Consider the following 20,475-nt stretch of genomic DNA (forward strand, 5'->3'; position numbering starts at 1 on the left):
TTTTTAAAATATTTAAAAACAAAAATTCATATTGTAATGTTCATAATATGACCAAAACCTCAATTTGAAAAGATTATTTTTAGCCAAATCTGGCATGCTGCTTAAAACGAAAAATAGAATTTAACGCATACAAATGAAATTTTATCTGAATAAAGACTGAAAAATGTATAAAAACAAATATTTTTGCATAATTCCCATCTTTTATTGTTACAAAGAGCGCCCCACTAGCGATACCTGCAATTTTCACTGAAAAGCTAGTTATTCTGCTATAACTTGAAAATGGTCCAAATTTGAATTTTTTCTACACATACTTAAAGACAGTTCATATAACTACTTAAATGCGTGCTCAGGTAGATTTCAATTTAACCCTACATTTACTTATTTCCAAAAATATTCTGGTAAATGCGACTTGACCAGCAATTACTTCAGATAATTAATAGCTTCAAACTACTTGTTAGTGCCTTCTGCTGCCCCTACATATTCAGCTTTGTTTACAAGATGAACTTATCTTTTAGGCATTTACATTATGTAGGGAAAAGAAAATATAAAAAAATAACTCGTCAGTTTATGACCTCTATATGCATATATGAGAGAGAAACATACTGTGTTACAATGTCTAAAAATATTATACAATTGGTTTGGAAAGTGGAATTAAAGGTACTTTTGTGAATGTGAAGTTGTCATAGAATGTTCCTTTGAAGAAAAAAAAATATTAAAATCTATTTCAACGCCTTGTCTAAATATTGAATTGTTTATATGTGGCCACTAGGAATCCGTCGGATTACCTCCAAAACTGTATGGGGGTACTTTATAAAACATAATATTCCAGGATTTCAGGTCTTACAAGTTATTATGAATACAAGATGATATAAGTATTATATAAGCATAAATGTCACTCACAAGTTGACATAATTTCCCCCACCCACTTTTTGAAAAAAAGTATTTGAGTCGCACCATGGGAAAACTAACATAGTGCATTTGCGACCAGCATGGATCAAGACCAACCTGCGCATCCGCGCAGTCTGGTCAGGATCCATACTGTTTGCTTTCAAACCCTATTGCAATAAGAGAAACCGTAAGCGAACAGTATGGATCCTGACCAGACTGCGTGGATGCGGATGCGCAGGCTTGTCTGAATCCATGCTGGTGGCAAATACACTGTTGGTTTTCTCATGGTGCGGCTCATTTATATCTACAAGGCAGTCTGAAAGACAGGTATATCCCCCGCCGCTGTTATGTATATTGAAAGAGTTGATGCTAATGGGTTGAAGCATTGGCATTGTTAAGTATAGTTTACAGTCCATGTATGACGACATCAATGAATTTGAAAATCCTTCAAGGGGATTAGGAGATACAGAGCGGACATAAAACGGAAAGCTCAAACCTTTGACATTGAGTTGTGACCTTGCTCTCAAGCCGACATATGAATTCTGCACATTGTGTTGATGAGGTGATCATTGGACCAAAGTTTCATGTTAATCATTCAAGGTTTAGGAGATACAGAGCTCAAAAATTTGACCTCGAGTTGTGACCCTGACCTTGAGCCAAAATGTCTGACTCATGAGTTGTGCACAATGTCTTGATAAGGTGATTTTTTAACCCAAATTTCATGAAAGTCCTTCAAGGGGCTTAGGAGGTACATTGCGGACACAAAATGGAAGGCTCAAACTATTGACCATGAATAATACCCCAAGTTTCATGAAAATTCTTCAAGGGGTTTAGGAGATACAGAGCGGACAGGAAATGGAAGGCTCAAACCTTTGGACTATAGTTGTGACCTTGATCTTGAAACGACATGGCTGACTTATAAGTTTTGCACATTGTATTGATGGGGTGATCATTTGACCCATGTTTCATGAAAAACATTCAAGTGGTAAGGAGATACAGAACGGACACAAAATGAAAGGTTCAAACTTTTGGCATTGAGTTGTGACCTTGACCTTGAGCTGATATGGTTGACTCCTAATTTCTGCACATTGTCTTGATAAAATGATCGTTTGATCCAAGTTTCATGAAAATCCTTCAAAGGGTTTAGGAGATACAGAGCGTACACAAAATATTACGGACGGACGGAGACCATTTCTATAACACCCCGTGGCGGGGGATAAAAAAATGCTGGCGTTAAGATTTGAACACTATTTTGCAGCTTTTATGATTCACAAAAATGCTTCAAAAATGGAAAGAAAAAAAGGTTGGGATTACTTTGCATCTAAGAGAATTAATTAGAATAAAACGTTTAAAAACTGGTAAATATTTATATGTTCAGTTCTTTCGTTTTGATTCATACTTCCTAGGTAATATACGGTGCTATGTTGAAAACATTTATTTCTGTTGTAGCGTATCATTATATATATCAGTCAGAAAATATCAGAACCAGATCTGATCTTCTTTAATCGACAGATGTTTTAACCCATTTGTGCAGAATTTTTTGATTTAACATATATGGTATAAATTATTGAAGAACCCTCTGGGTATTAGTTATCTGGGTATATTTTTCAGATATTAGCACTATAATTTTGATTTCAGTGCTTTAAAATTTTGTCTACAAAATATATGTCAGGATAACCATTTTATTGGTTCATGGGATGTTCAAGGAGTAGAAATCCAAGAGTTTGTACAGGTAATTTTTATTTTATTATCACAGCAGCGTTTTTGTCAGAACTAAACATCATATTTTAAACTCTTCAGATCGTTCAGCAAGACATTTATGTTTTGATAATATAATGTTTAATTTTTCAACTAAACAATTCGGAATGGGTGGTTCCAATACTCCCACTTTGAATGCTTTGGGTGTTGTTTATCCACCCCTTAAATATGATGCCTGCTTTTTAATGTTGTCTTTTGGTAGTTTCTGTGATATACAGACTCCATAACCACATGTCCTCTCTCTAAATTCCAGTTTATTTACTTCTGCTCATTGTTCTCTCATTTAGGGCTAAGTAACACTTGCAGACGAGCGATGATACCCGCAGGCGGTGCTCTTTGCTTCCTTCTTTCCTTTGAAGGCAAGAGACGCATGGTATTTTTGCTTTACAAACCATAATTAAGCAAGTTGTTTTATAGATAATACTGTGCAACACTTACATTTCATTTTGCTGATATATTATTATTACCAGGCAACTTCCATGGTTAATAAAAATTCATGTATTGTCATGCATTAGATGTTGTTTGTGTTTCGTTTTATTGTAGTATAGACTTCCAAATATGGTTTACATTACATTAATACACACGTATATTAATGTTATAAGACTGGGGAGTAAGAAATAAGCTTGTATTAAAATCTCTTTCCTGATTTCTGTGCTAGCGAACATTTGGATAATTTCTACTCAAATAACGTTAATGGTTCTCTAAACATCTGTTCTATCTGTCTGTGTTAATTAGTCTGTCACCTAAATATATCACTGATGAAATCAATCGAATGTTCTTTGAAAATAATTCGTTAGTGATGTATCAAATTACCTGACCTAAATTACGGTATTACAAAAGCTGAAGCAATTCTAAACGCCATAGTTATAAATGTTAAAGAAAATTGTATTCTTAGAAGATTTTTCTATTAGATAAGAGTAACGAGGTCGTCACTGCTCTTAAACGTGATTACCGCTCGCGAAAGTATTGTTATAAAGGATAAGTCTTAATATGTCGCCGATAAAGGGTACCGAATATATCCGTAAAACTTAATCACCATACAAGGGTGTAAAAATGCCATAACGAAGACAACAGGAGAAATTTCCATCTGTCGCCATGAGCAAAAACTTCGTTTTGTCGTGTTGGCGCGCATTCTAAGACGAATAAAATGTTTCAGTGTCTCGCGTTGGCGTGCGCGCCAAACAGAATGGCATATGAAACATTTTATTTCGTCTTTGTGCACACATGTCCAATTACCAAACCAAAATCTTCGTTTTGGCGTACAGAACAGCGATAAATAAGATGTTTTATTCTGTGATGTTCTACTTTTCGTTTTATCACGATGGCGCGTGCAAATGACACAAGTTTGGCTAGAAAGCACTATTTGATACTGCAATACAGTATGTGACTTTGCAAATTCTATTTGCTGCGCGCACAACTTGAATAGATGGTCTAATCTGAAAATTTACGATACTTGTACTTAAGAAAAATGAAAAGCAGCACCAATAAACTATGACGAATAATTGATGCTTAGTGAACTCAAGCATTGAAGTAGCACGTCGGGTAATTGTTATAAGGAACTAATATTCGAATTATCAAATAGATTTACAAATAGACATGGCTTAAATAATCTAGTTAGCTCGTCAAACAATTGAATCAGAAAATTACTAATCTATTTTGTTTAATCAAAGATATTCCAGCATTTCAAAATAAACACGCTTTGACATTATGATAATCTGTACCTGATTTTAAAAAAGACACACCGGACTCGTTTTACAAAATACTTTCTAAAGTATGCGCAGTGCTTGAGTGACCGAATAAATCAATCTTATTCACATTAAAGAAATGACCACCTTATCTCTGCATACCAGGCAGTTGATAGATTATTGTTTGACAGCATTTATCACATAACTGCACTGTACAGTAATATGAAAAAATTAAGCTCTGTTAAAATATTTGACACTATCTGATTTAAGAAGAAAACATTTAAGAAAACAGAAACTAAGTCGAAAGTGACTTTAAACGAAAAGCAAAGGCTTTTTGAATTCTTGCAGATTCACTAATAAAATCTAGATTTGGTGACGCTTATTTTTATAAAAACTGGCTTTAAAATAGAACTTTGCACTGAAACTATATGGAATATGTAATAAATAGAGTATGTAATCTTGCCTGAATATTTATGAATTATCCTTGTCAGCACCATACAAGTTCGGGATATGGTCAAATTCGTCACAAAGTATTCACTCATTTGTTTTGATTAATATACAGTTCCTTCCGGTCCACAATTGCATCAATATTAATTTGGAACACACTCAAAGTGTACAAAACAAACCAGCACGCACAGCAAGTTTATCAATTGATTAAAATGTGCAAAACTGGTAGTATGAAAGAGTTCAAACAGGTCGTAAATTCTCGTTCAAATGACAAAAATTCTCGATGTAATGAATTTAATATGATTAGTGACTGAAAAACATCAACATGACTCAACGCTTAACTTTTAATTAGCTGGTTACCGATAATCAACAACTTTTCAATGAAATTGGAAAAAATTATGTTCCATTTGAGAAAAGGCAGAATTAAGCTGGTTCAATTAGAATTGCTATACTAATCAAATCTAACGGCAAATTATCAATTACCAGTTTGTTAGAAATTAGTGCGTTTACACATGATTTGATTTCTTTATTGTCAGCGGCTGAATGTAAAACGTTTAATATGAAATTGTTAGTCTAATACCAAACACGGGAATGACGTTCTCTTGATGAGTTTTAAAAATGTTTGTAGGATATCAGAATAACTAGATTAAAAGAAACGATTCACTTTTTTTTCTAGCTGTCGCATATAAAACAACAGTCAGTATTACAGATGGTCCCATAATATCCCATTCCTACATTTTATACTTGATCATTCCATTGAGCTTGTTAGCTTGTTGTAAAGTTTTTATAGTTTGCCTGGCTTATTTACATTTTCCAAGTTTTCTTTTACTTTCATTTTCTGGCAATATACACTACGGAGTGGACTGACAATTTTAAAACATATCTTGTTTTAATGTTTTCATATAATTAACCATACTTGTCAGATGTCAAAAACATGTAAAAGTAAAAAATTGTAAAAATATAAAAAGCAGGCTATAAATTTATTCAAGGTATTTCTGAACCATCAGCTTTTGATTTCCTGAATTTAAATAGTTATAGTTATAATATGGTCAGCAAAGACTCTAGAGGGGACATTAATGGGAGTTATTTTGCTTTGGTGTATCAAAATTATTTGGGTGCTTGAAACGAGGTAAATATAACGGATTTTGGCTGGGTCTCTCGGCCGAGAGGCCCTTTTTTGTACTTGTAAATAAAAATCTAATATTCAAACTGCCGACCTATTATTATTACATAAAACTAAAGAATGAAGAAGTCTGATTCTACGACAGAAAAACATGTTCAGTCCTTGATGATGGAGGATCCTAAAAAAACAACAAACATATAATACATTGTAGTATTTTTCTTAGAACAGAAATTCAAAACCTTTGTTAGCGTTTCAAGTGAATCACTTCCTTTATTTATGAAGAAATCGCAAAAAGTTATTAGTCTGCTTCTTTGAAGAGTGGTTTGTAACAGTGTGTTACCTCAGTTTTGTAACAAATTAACCTTTTCTTAAATTACTTTTATATCAGTGAGTAAGGAATCGGAGACCCCAAAATAATTGATTTCTGTGTAATTCTCGTTCTGATAGTTTAGAGAAGAATTATAATACACTTGCACACAGCACACACACATTTGGCTCATCTGAAGTACTGATGACAGAGTGGAATTTATTTGGAGATAACAATAGTGTTTTACATATTTTGTTATCTTAAGGAGGTAGGTTACCTTGTTACAAGGGTAAATTCAAATTAGTTGAACCGCAGCAACGTTTTGTATTTCGTGTAATATGAAGTTTTAACTGCTAAAATCTCAGTTTCGTTTGTCTCTGTCCCTTCAAGTTCAATTTTTATCCAGGTTTGAAGAGCATGACCCTCCAAAGGTATTTCATATTGAAAGAAGAAGGAAAATACGGATATTTAACACTTTTCAGTGTATTTTAGTTTCATTGATATCCGTAGAAGTCAGCATAATCTATAATTTTACTAGTATGCACATTAGCTTTCTAATATTAGCTTAAAATGTATATGTCGCGGGCCTCATGTTTCCATGGTAACGCATTTTCTCTCATTTTTAAACAACTATGTATAAAAATAGGGGTTTTCGACGGCTTCAGTGCCATTTTGTTAATGACTAACATGGAATATTTGGGTAATATTATTAGCAAAATACCAAGCACTATACATGGTACCCTGTTTTTCTTAAAGTTTAAAGTAACCATGGCAACAGAGATGTTTAAAATGGCTTATATCTTGCTTTTTGTTGTAATTTCTTATAAAATAATATTGAATAAGATTATCTTTCTAGTTGATGTAGCTTTAAAACATATTATTTCTAACGTAAGTTATATTTTCGTGTTATCTGCATTTATTCAAACAAATTTCTAAGCTTAGAATACTTACAGCAGTACCCCTCGTCTGGCATTTTTCATTGAAAACTCGTTCAGCATGCTACTATTATTCTCATGGATATTGTTGAAATGAAAATAAAAAGCCGAAGCTGTGTTTCTTAAATAGACTAGTGTCAACGCTTTTGAAATTTACATTTAGATACATAGGTCACGGGCTTCGTTTCCATGGTAACATCAATTCAGTTCAAGAAACCACAATTTTCTACTGAAATTTGAACAATTTTAGATCTTAGTTTTAGTATATAAGTAACAAATTATCAACGGAACCTGAAAAATAGGTATTACAAATCAAACTGCTAGATGTTTTATTTGAAAATGACCGTAACAAGTAACCTCTCACCCAACTATATTCCAAATAACATTGGTTACCATCATCCATTTTCTTACATTTCGCATATCATTTCAATATAACTACATAAAAGAAGCAAAATATTGATTATTATTCAGAGCAAAAGACGCATAAAAAATATCTCAGCAAATAATGGTTATTTGAAAATAGTTTGAATAAAGAAAATGCACAGAATTACGTACTTTCAAGATAAAAGCAATTAATTTTGCGCGGTAACTGACACGTAACGTCATGACGTCAATGACGTCATTTTAAGGCAACATTGTTTTGAAGCGTTTCTGCGGCAATTTATTCATTATTTCTGCATTATTAAACCATAAAGCGTCAGATCGAAGACAGGTCTATGATTTGTTTTCAGAAGAATGAATATACAAACACATTTAGTTTGTCGTAAACGTCGTCGTAAATCGTCACGTTAGCTTCCGGTTGGACATGCGCACATACAAATATAAAGGTAACCTACCTCCTTAACAAGATCTTGATGCATAAAGTCTTATTAAAATAGTAAAATCGTATAGCATAATCACACCCCTTTGTTTTGGTATGCCACTTAGCATACCTTTTCTCAAGAAAATTGGAAGAAAACCAAGTTACAGCAAGGTACCCCCTCACTGCTTAGCATTTCATGTCATGAAAGGATGATAATGATAGATGTTCATACATCCTATATATACATGTATGCACTGCAAGATATCTTCTTACTTTACACCTTCTCTCCACCTAAATGAAAATTGTAAATTGCCTGTTTTGTGAACATATTTAAACGGAAGTATTTATGTACTGGTACTGATGATAAATCCGGACAGAATATGAGGTCTTTAACCTGTAATTTTTGAGTCGGCTAAACGCTGTCAAGCGTTTGACGAGTCCTTGCTATCGTCTGATTTCTCATTCTTAAATGGCCTCACAACACAGCGAAGTGATTTAGTTCCATTAGATTGTCTCTAATTTCAAAGAGTTCATTGATCGAATGAAGTTCATTTATGTCAATCCTATTTGCTATGACCAATATACGATGTAATCTGTCATATTTATGACTTGTAATTGTGCAATACTCGAATAATGCCACGTATTTTCTTCCGCGGTAACTCATTAAGCATAAACACGCATAACGATTCTGTGGGATTTGGTAATACATTTGCGCATATGATTATGGTGACGAATTTTATGCCCTTTTGTCACAAAATAGCAAATATGATGTTCACACAAATTCAAATAAAAACTGCATATTAACTTATTAACCAAATTATCCATTTGTTACCCTGTCCGTTTCAAAAAATAATCTTTAAAATCATTGAGCAAATAACAAATTTATTGCGCTGTGTATTTTATGAATTGCGCAGGCTTACAAAGCTTGCGTAACATCCAGCGAAAGACAAAATATAGTTCCAGAACATACTGCTAGTATTTTATTGAGTGGGTACCCCTGAAAGCATTGGAATGTCTCTTATCAAAGAGTTTACCACATCGATGAAATTAAATTATGACAGCTTCATTTTAATTGACCCGAATAAGATATGTGCAGTACGTTAATTCTTCCGCGAGACTTCGCGGATGAATCCTAACTACATTCTGCACACTTGTCGGCGAACACGCGTGACCTGTTTATAACAACGCTGATTTTATTTCTTATTTTTCGAGAAATAAACAAATCGGCGAAACATTAAATTGTATTTTCTTGTAGTTTTTGAAATCGAAAGTAGATCGTCTATTTTTGGCTGCTTTGACGAAACGAAACAACTTTTTTATGAAAAGATTTAAATAAGAGGTAATTTAACCGTAAACTTCAATGTCAGATACTGCCAATTGCTGCTAAATGTCTTCGTATCATCACAATTTGTCAAATATATTGTTGAAACTGGAGAAAAGTGTAGTCGTATCCGGATATAATATTTTGGGTAAATATCGTGCTGTGTTATGAAATTTTAACATTCAAGTAACATACATGATAGATATTATTGTAACAGAAATTATTCTAGAATTTATTTTTATTACACCTACATATAATCTATATCAGACTCATATTCTAGTCCTGTAGTCCTGAGGCATGATCTGAAAGTAAAAAGATGAAGTGACAGTCATACTTTGGATATTGTAATACTAGAAAGAATCTAGGTAATATTTAGAAATTGAAACAGAAGATTTTCAGTTAAAATCGCACCAAAGGCTGTATCAAGGGTCTACATATTCAAAAATTTCTTGTGGTAATACCCCAAACCCTGGTAATCCTCCCACACCCTTCCCCCATATTGCCACTTTACAGTTTGATACATTTGCCCTTTTACCACCTGCCGCAATGCCCATTTCAAAATCTGACTGCAATTTAAAGCGGAAAGAAACACCCCTCCCCACACCCATCCTGCTACCGACCACGTAAAAATGGCTCAAACGTTTTTCTGCCCAGTCTGGGCCCGTCTGTCTACATGAATCAATATGGATAATTGAAAGTGGATGGACTTCGGGATAACAGACATGATTTTTAAGGGGTTAACAAGTCTGAAATAGAATAAATGATAGTTTTAACTAAAAAAGAACTGCATTTATTAATATCGGTTACACTTTATATTGACACTCAGCAACGTTTACATACATGTATCTCTAAACGCAAAAGTAAGTATACTTTAAATTGACATCACTTATAATATGATTGAACAATACCTAACATATGACAAGGCTATCGCCAGGCCCATTATAATATCTGTAAAATATCAGTTCTTTCGTCCATCCGTTAGAAATTGTATGTGGCAATCCGCGCTGTAAAATTTTGATATTATTAATTGTCATATTCAAATTTTATCATGTGCGAATATATACCAGCCGATAATTGCTTCTTTTGGCAATGCCGAAGGCAAATGTTTACTGGAAAAATATATAAAGTCATGGCAGTGTCTTAGTGTCAACAAGTTTGTACTTTCAACATTTTTATTTCTGCGAGCCACTCTTGAATTTTAGAGAAATATATTGGGTTTAAATACTTGTATAATGTCAATCAAAGTTTTACTAGGCATCGACCGAATGTTCATTTCATTTATTGTAACAAAATCTCTCTTTAGTTGGGGAAAAAAAACTAAAAACAAACTGAAACTGGTAGACTATACTGTCAGTACATCAATCATTAGCCGACTAAGGCACTCAGGCCTTTGATTTATATCTGCGAATTGTTATCAATGGTTGGTTTCAAAATAAAGCTTACCATTTGCTGAAAAATTGACATAATTTAAATTTATATTTAGTAAGCAAACGTACGCGAAGTGAGGCACCGAAAGGGGTATGTAAAATGGGGACTGTACGAACGTCAACTGATGATAAATTCGACCACTTTGTCATTCACAAAATTTTCTCCGTAGTACTATTTTGAAACTTTCTCAGAAATGCTACAACAGTCATTCCGGTTCAAGTAATGAAAAGTGACCCAATGTCAGGCCTTCATGCGTTGACAGTGAGCATGCGCAAAAAATCCTTTTCCCCAGTATTTTTGGATAAATATTTTAATCAGATAAATGTAAGTGATTTATTTATACAGAATATTTACCAATTTTTGTTTTGTTTTCGCCAGTTGGTGTTGTAAGTGATTGCTATAAGACGGCATGTTCATTTATATAAAAACCGATTGCAATCGAATAATTCGAAGATGGTCGACTTTATCATCTGTCAAAGTTTATCATCAGTACCAGTGAACGTTTTAGAAAATAATCAAATAATACAGAAGATCCTATCGAAGCATTAAATTATAAGATTTTCTTTCGTAATTCAGTGTATTCTTATCCAAGTCCCTGTCCCTTACACATTAAGTTGCGAAACTATTATGACCTTTGTGACCATTTAGGGTTTTTACATTATTTCATTTCAATTTTTATTATTACATGACTGTTTTCTATTGTTTCTCTGATTGGCTGAAAACGGTTCGAAAAGTAACTAGTACATATCATATCAACCTATCTTGGGTTATAAATAGTACGAAAATAAAAATAGATCGAAGTAGGTGCTTTGAAAACCAATATCAACCTGAATTGGTCTAAATTTATTCCTTATTTCTTTATTAAAGACACAATTGTAATAACAAGACTGACTATACATTTATTCATGTAATAAAACAATTATTAATGTAATGTTAGCGTTCTGACCAGGGCAATTCTTACTGACCAATGACCACAATATAATTTTAGGTATATTTTACAGCTACGTTTTCAAGGCGATATATGACCTTTTTGTGTCGATATTCGCCGTAAATCTCGACTCACTCACTCACTTGACCGCAATATAACACAGGAAGTACAGTTTTGTAAAGCAATTTTATCCAATAATTAATCTATTTCTATGTAATGAAATTTTTAGAGATTTCAGAATTTACAGTTGATAGTTTTTATATTTTGCATCTGGAAGCATGCCATATATCAAGGAAAGTGTGCCAGATATCTATATTCTGTGCACAATGTCATATAACCTCTGATATCGGTCTCAACCTGTTCATTTACGTCTATATTCAGTGCAAATTTGTAAAATAGTAAAGGTATGTGCAGTAAAGACAAATGGTAAAATTACTATTGGGGCTGTGACTTTCTTTAAACTCATTGTGGTTTGAAGTCCACGATGAAAACACTTTGGAAGTTCATATGAGGGGTATTTGTCTCAAATATTGTAATGATTTAAACTCATCCGTACATTCTGAGTGTTGGTGACCGGTTATGTTGAGACAGATAAATTCATGTTGCGCGGGGTCGTGAGTTCGATCCTCGGGCGGGGCGTATGTTCTCCGTGACTATTTGATAAACGACATTGTGTCTGAAATCATTAGTCCTCCACCTCTGATTCACGTGGGGAAGTTGGCAGTTACTTGCGGAGAACAGGTTTGTACTGGTACAGAATCCAAGAACACTGGTTAGGTTAACTGCCCGCCGTTACATGACTGAAATACTGTTGAAAAACGGCGTTAAACCCAAAACAAACAAACAAACAAATTCATGTTGATTGTTTTGTTAAGAATCCAATTATTTTCCCATCATTTGTATTGTAATCCTCCTTCCTAGAATAATTGATTTACACAGTACATGCTACACCTGGACCTGATCACGGTTATATCATGTGATGTTGTAACGAAAAAAAAACGTATTATAGCGCACTAAAACATCAGCTCGAGGCATTTTAATTTAGACGCCAGACAGCTAATTACCACAAATCACTTCCGGACAGTTTCGATTACTTAAGGGTCAACAAAACCTCGTTGAAATATTTATTGTCTGAAGTTGTCGTAGAAAGACACACAGTCTGGCAGAAATTAGAAATGATTTCTAGCCAGTCGTGACAAAATACGTTTTCATCAGGAAAATCGAAGGTCAAAATTCTAGCTCTTACGTGCACTAAAATGCTCATTTCCTTTCCAGTCAGATGAAATTACGAAATCGGGTGGTTGTAACAAAGAGGTTGTTCGCAAAGTTGACTAAACATATAGACAAATTTACTCCCTGAAACCTGGAAACCTTTTTTTCCACATTATTTTCCATTCAGAAACTTCAATATCCTGACAATGTTCGGTAAGCAAAATCTGTTTTTCGGCTAATATGAAAATAAAACGAAGATTGTATCGCAATCTCGCCGTCTAAAATGTAGTCATGTATTCAATCAATATAATGTAATCAATATCAAGAGCCCTCTTGCAATAATTATATTAATATTAACTGTACTTCCTACAGCAATCCTTACAAGAATGAGAAAAAATTACAAAAGTAGACATATTTTGCGTTTGAACTGTAATCATGAAATATTTCGTTAAAGTAACATCCATTTTCACAGTTGCAATGCACATTTACATTTAAGCAAGTTTACAAGGGCACGTAATTGCGTATTATTTGAATAAGAGTTGTTTATAAAACGTATGCTCCTCCGCAATGATGGCCTGTAGGAGTTTACTTGATATGTATGCTGTGAATTTGACATTTACTAAAGGCAGGCACCTATGAAACTTGACAGTCATGCGCTAAGGTTTTCTCTGGTTATTTTCAATCTCAAGATTACCGTGACGTGACATTCATTGGGGTACTAGCACAACAACAATAGTAGTCATCTGACCACAGGCAATACTTCTATTGTAGTTGAAAACCTAATTCTAAGCTGTTCAGATATTGATCAAAACTTCCAAAACTGAAATTAAAAAGCTTTAAGCCTAAATCAAGCTGATTTGTTTTCATTATCAAGTTTAGTGCAACCTTTAACATTGATGCACACCTACAGTCAACTACTGACAGGAAAAAATCACCGTATGAATTTTGATGTCTATGCTTAAGCGTACGGAAGTTACTGAGCTTTACTTACTATCTCAAAGTCACTGTGACCTTGACATTTGACATACTGCCCCGAAAGAAATTGGGATCATATGCTTGCCACATACAATTATCCTGTAAAGTTTGATCATAGTTAAACCATTAAACCAAGCATTTTCTGGTTGATCTTGACAAAACACTTTACCAACAAACTGACAAGGATGTGCCCAATCGTCTTGAATAAAAAGGTTGAGCAAATCAAGTTTTATCTCTACTCTGGAGTTTGATATTTACAATAGAGAAAAGTGAAAACTTCACAGGTCGCCCAACACGACAAAAACGAAAATGTTGCAGGCTCAGTTTGATTGAGCCTGTTCATGGAAGGTAGTAGAAATGCATGCTATCGTCCACGCCCTCTAGCCCCGGGTTGAGCAGAACTCAACATTTACACATGCTGAAAGTACACAAAGCAATTTAGAGACATCCGCAGATGTATTCAAACGGCGGTGAACATGGAACCTTCAATGATACACGTGTTGAGGCGTGTAATTCCATGAAGAGCGGCGTTTGGTCCCCAGATAAAGTAAAGGGTTTGCCCCAAACTAGAAACTCTACATACCTCAAAAGTAAATTCATGCGAGACGCCAGTAGCAGCTGAAATGAGGCACGTTAAACATATACATTATCAAGTGTATACATTTAAATGCAGAAAAATACCTCGAACACGTACAGAAATCTATACGCATGTATGATCTGAATGAGCTCATTTTTATAAAATACACACCATTAGCATTTGCTTGTAGCTTTTTAAGCTACTGGCATATACAGTTACATTTTCTTATCGTTGTTGACTCCGATGGCATAAAGTAGGTGGAATATTTAATTTGAAATGGCACAGTCGTTCAACATGATATGCCAATCTATTCTATTTTGTGTAGTTCTTAAAACAAAAATCACAATACTGAGCATAATTTAACCTGCATCGCATTTTTTACAGCTTGTCTTGTACAAGAAATGATTCAATATTCTGAAAAATATTTATCTTTCTTGCATATCAGACGGTGATTTTTAACCGTGATACCATGGGGTGCAGGATTACTCTCGTGCTTTAAATGACGCATTACGAACTACATATATGTAGAATATTTATGTAGTTATTTGTATTTCATTATAAAGAACGGATTAAAAATCCAATACCTTGACAATTCCTCTTTGTTCCTGATAGTATATTTCTCGATTCAAAACACGTTATTTTATCAAAAATTAATAACGTAACACTGCAACTGATAATTTTTTAACAAAACCGGAACTAAACATTGTTCTTTGTCTTTGAAACGTCATGACGTCTTTCCTGTTTACGGACGTTGCTTTCCCGCGATTTGTTTAAATACGCTGCTATAAGAAATAATTCTAAAAAGAAAGCCGTTCGATTGTTTTATTTTTATTATCATTTCTTGATATTGGTATGCAAGAAAAAGATTCTGTCACGGCTGGAGCCTCGTTACCGCCTTAACAGTTACCCCCGAGGCCGGAAATTCCCATCTGCACCTACAACCAGTGAAAGAATCTTATAATAGTAAGTAAGCAGTAAGCATTTCGACATGCCCAAACAGCATACGTACATTCGGAGACCTTTACATAGACCGCATCATTAGAATTATTGATTCTTTTGAATAGAAATGATCTTCAATTATCTAGAAAAAAAATACTTTTCAAATTTTTTAGTTTGTTTATTGGGCAATGTTTACTTCAGACTCCGTACCAAAATTGAGTTTTCTCCGAAAGTAGCAACCACCTTCTCAAAACGAATGAAAAAAAAAACATTGTCTGATGCCAGTAAATGTGATATAATAACTATAATGTATGAATAGCTATTTCGTTTAGTTTCCTATGAAATACTAGCAGATACATTTATCATTAATGTTTATATAAACAGGTTTACAGACTGGATTATAAGTATTAATTACAAATCATATTCTTGTCAGCCTAAAGTCGTTTCACATACTTGACCGTCAAATACTACCATAAATTGTCTGACATCTCTGATTATTAATGTCTAAATCAACTGTCCTGATAAATTCGTTGTTTAAAGCTTTTGGGGTAATAGATATAGCCAAAAAACGGTCGGTGATTCTTAGTAAATCTGTGCCAGAAGTGTTCTTCCATTCAAAGAGAAAGAAGCCAAAATTACTAATTTTTACATTAATTTCCTTTCATTCCTTTTTCAGTTGAAATAAATGTTAGGACAAAGAGATAATTTACAGTACCTTATCAATATGGATCTACAAGATATATAAATTCACTTGAAAGTTACCATAAGTATTTTCCATGCATTTCTGACCTAATTATAATCTTTTTTGTTGGGTTTAGCCTCACACCGACACAATTATTGGTCATATATTGCAACTTTTTAGCTTTTGGTGGTAGAGGAAGACCACAGGTGTCATTCCGGGCCCTATTTAACACGGGCAGGCACGCACCTGGGTAGTAAACCTTTCGTAAACCAGTGTGAAGAATTCTACTCCCCAAGCGATATTCGAACCAACAACGATAAGAGACAATAAGTTTTAAGTCTGCGACCTTAACAGCTCGGTCGTGGAACTCCACCCCTCTCGTCCAGTTCTCCTCATCTAGAGTTCTCTTCTAGATATTAAATACAATATCGACTATTTTCTTTTAGGTAAGGCATGTGCTAGCCTTTAATTTCGTATTTTTTGGTTGAGTTTAACGTCGCACCGACACAATTATAGGTCATATGGCGACTTTCCAGTTTTGATGGTGGAGGAAGACCCCAGGTGCCCTTACGTGCATTACTTCATCACAAGCGGGCACCTTGGTGTAAGCCAGCTGGATGGCTTCCTCACATGAAGAATTCAACGCCCCTAGTGAGGCTCGGACCCACATCGGTGAGGGGCAAATGATTTGAAGTCGTCAGAGACATTAACCACTCGGCCACGGAGGCCCCTAATTTCGATTTAGCCTCGAATTAGCTAGATGCTGTTAAGAGCCGTTTTCATACATGTCATTATTCCTTAAGCAAAAACAGTTTGTATCAACTGTAATGATTAGGTGTAATTATGGACAACTTCGATAAAAGACGTCTTGATATGTCCAATCTTTTCAAGTCTTAAATAAACTGCTAGATTGTAGAATGATTTCAGACAGACTGATTGACGAACGTATCTGCAAATTTGGCAACATGAGTTTTCATGACTTTCTAATGCCTAGCATAGGAACTTAATATCATTAACTCATATATAGATAATATTATGAAATAAGTGTTAATCAGAAAAACAATAATGTTTTCTCTAAAGAATGTGCTATGACTATGACTCACAGTTACAGAATGTTTTAAGGTGGAGTGCGACCTTTAAAACTTTTTTAGATAGATCTATGAAAAATTAACAGAAGAAAATTGAGGATATTTCTGATTTATTCCAGTTTTCCGTTTGGCTCTTATTTAAGCCACATTTGTTTGGTGCGCTGTCAAACTTGGCCACTAACGGCACGTTTTGGGCGTCATTTCTTAGCGTCATTTTCATTGTTTCTGTACGGTTTTCAGCATATCCCTGTTTTAGCTGGAAGCGGACGCGAATGAAATTTATATATTTTTAAAAGATTTAAAATTTCCTTTCCTGTAATATAAATTTCACGAATATTTTATGACGTACCTTAAGATTATGACGCATTAAAGCATCAGACTTATATAAAACGTAACGTAGAGTTTAGCTGGAAAATTGTCCGTTTTTCGAGAATAACATTTTTTCAGGTCGAGGAATTTTGTTTAAATTTCAATCATAAATGCGCAAATATATTTACTTGCGTCTGATTAAAGGTCCAATACTAAGGAAAGTGAACATTTTAATTTCTTTTAAAAAGCACAGAAACTATTTCATTTTATTGGAAAATGAAAGTTGGTATGTAGAAATTCGAAATAAATTGCAGTATATGTACAATTATTTTTCTATGAAGTATGAAGAAAGTTAAAAAGACCTGGGGGGTCATTCTGTCGATTCATTGAAATTTCAACATAATACACATACATTTCTTTGAGTTCCAAAGACCTTCTGTAAATTTTGACCTGCCAATCTTCATTATTTAGTGTCTTGCAGAAGTCTATGCACTGGCTATGAAAAAAATTGCCAACTCACTTTCCTTTAGTAATGGACCTTTAACAAAAAGTTGTATGTCACCGAATTCGTTTTTTCAGTACCACCGATTTTGTTTCCCTACCCCCGAGCTGAAATGCGACGTTATTTGGTGGTATTTTTAAAATTGCGCTAAATATTCGGCCGATTTCGGAAAACTTGTACTATGGAAGATGTTGTCGACATTCTATCGTAAAAATATACGTTCAATGAAAGCATATTCTGAAACATAAGAAATAACACATATACAGTAAATAGAATAATAGTAGGAAAAAAATAGCCCCGGCTGGTTTTGAGTTGCGAACTTTTGTTTTTTTCTTCAATTATAATAATTTTTATTAGCATTCGATTTTGATACGTACTTTTAATGGAATTACATTACTTCTATTAAAACATCATTAAAAGTTTGTATTATCTTCATTATTGGTATTTAATGTGAATATGTGTTATAATGGACTCATGCATGTTACCGTTTCAAAATTTTCTAAAGGATAGCGAGACCGTACATCGAACTGTCGAGCTTTGCAATCGCACTGTCGCACTTCACCCTCTTTTTCTGTTTATATACCTTATTTGCGTTGTACTGTTCAAGAATAGTCTCCGTCGGTCTATTGTTTTCATGAGGTTTGAAAAATAAATATCAACCTGTAGGGTGTAATTCAAACGAATACCACCCGACCGAATGTTATTTCTAAACAAAATTATATTCAAAATTAACCTCTCAGCTAGAAAATGAATAATAATACATGTAATTGTTATTAATTGTTTTGTTAGAAAATATTTTTAATCAGCTCTTATTGCAAGCCATGGAACGTTAAAAATATTTGTTGTCAGGTTAACATCATAAAAATACACTTGCGACAGTGCGTTGGCGAAACGCGACACTTCCATATGGTAAACCTCAACACTAGGATGGTGATACTACGATGGTGAATCGCGGACCGCGACACTACGATGGTGAAGCACAACAGTTGATTCCGAAGAGTAGTTCAACAGACTGTCACCATCGTACTGTCGTTGTTTTCGCCATTGTACTGTCGCGCTTAGCCATCATACCATACCGTACCTTCGGACTTCCCATTTATAAGGAGTAGGCGCTGGCCCTAACGGAACACCGTAAATCCCACGATTAAATCGAATTCTTATAAAGTTGAAAATCATTTTTTTCTTCATATGATGCGCTTTCTGACAGGAGTAATTTAATCATAATTACACATTAAACTCGAATGCTAACCAAGTTAATTATGATAAATTATAAAAAAAAAAACGAAAGTTCACAGCTCATAACTAGCCGGGACTTCATTTTTCTATTATAATTCGAATTCTTATTTTCTTATATTTCAGTATATGCTAACATTAAACGTATAACTTAACGAAATTATGTCGACAATAAGCGCCTTAGTACAAATTTCCCGAAATCGTCCGAAACTATCGGCGTAACTTTAAAATACCACCAAATAACTTCGCGTTTATTTCATTTTTCATATATAATTCGATTTACTGTATACGTGATGTTGTTTTTTTTTTATTTCAGTATACGCCTTAATTGAACGTATATTTTTACGATAAAGTTTCGAAAACTGGTTCCAAGTTTTCCGAAATCGTCCGAAACTTTAGTGTAACTTTAAAAATACTACCAAATAACGTCGCATTTCAGCTCGGGGTTGGGGAAACAAAATCGATGGTACTGAAAAAACGAATTCGGTGACATACAACTTTTTGTTAATCAAACGCAAGTAAATATATTTGCGCATTTATGATTAAAATTTAAACAAAATTCCTCGACACGAAAAAATGTTATTCTCGAAAAAAGGACAATTTTCCAGCTAAACTCTACGTTACGTTTTGTATAAGTCTGATGCTTTAATGCGTCATAATCTTAAGGTACGTCATAGATCATTCACGAAATTTATATTACAGGAGAGGAAATTTTAAATCTTTTAAAAATATATAAATTTCATTTGCGTCCGCTTCCAGCTAAAACAGGGATATGCTGAAAACCGTACAGAAACAATGAAAATGACGCCAAGAAATAACGCCCAAAAAGTGCCGTTAGTGGCCAAGTTTGACAGCACACCAAACAAATGTGGCTTAAATAAGAGCCAAACGGAAAACTGGAATAAATCAGAAATATCCTCAATTTTCTTCCGTTAATTTTTCATAGATCTATCTAAAAAAAAATTAAAGGTCGAACTTCACCTTAATACGCTCTACTCGCTCACAAGATGTAGACATGATAAAGATGAAATCATGATTGTTCTGCTATTATGTACTTTATTTAGGATATGAACAGACTCTTAACCTCGGGTAATTAAGGATGTACGAGCGAATTTTTTCTAACGTAAAGAATTTTTTCATACTCTGTGAGCTTGAAGAACATTTGTTTCCAAGACAAACAAGAGAAGAAAAAACATAGGTCACCGAACTCGTTTTCATTTTATATGGCATTTTCTTCACCCACTGCTTAAGCATTTCTGAAATTTTGTAAAATTAGAAAAATGGTGATACTTTATGAAACATATAATATCCCACTTAATGTTATAGGGATTTCAGG

The sequence above is a fragment of the Mercenaria mercenaria genome, chromosome 1, assembly GCF_021730395.1.
Source record: "Mercenaria mercenaria strain notata chromosome 1, MADL_Memer_1, whole genome shotgun sequence".
Classification (NCBI taxonomy): Eukaryota; Metazoa; Mollusca; class Bivalvia; order Venerida; family Veneridae; genus Mercenaria; species Mercenaria mercenaria.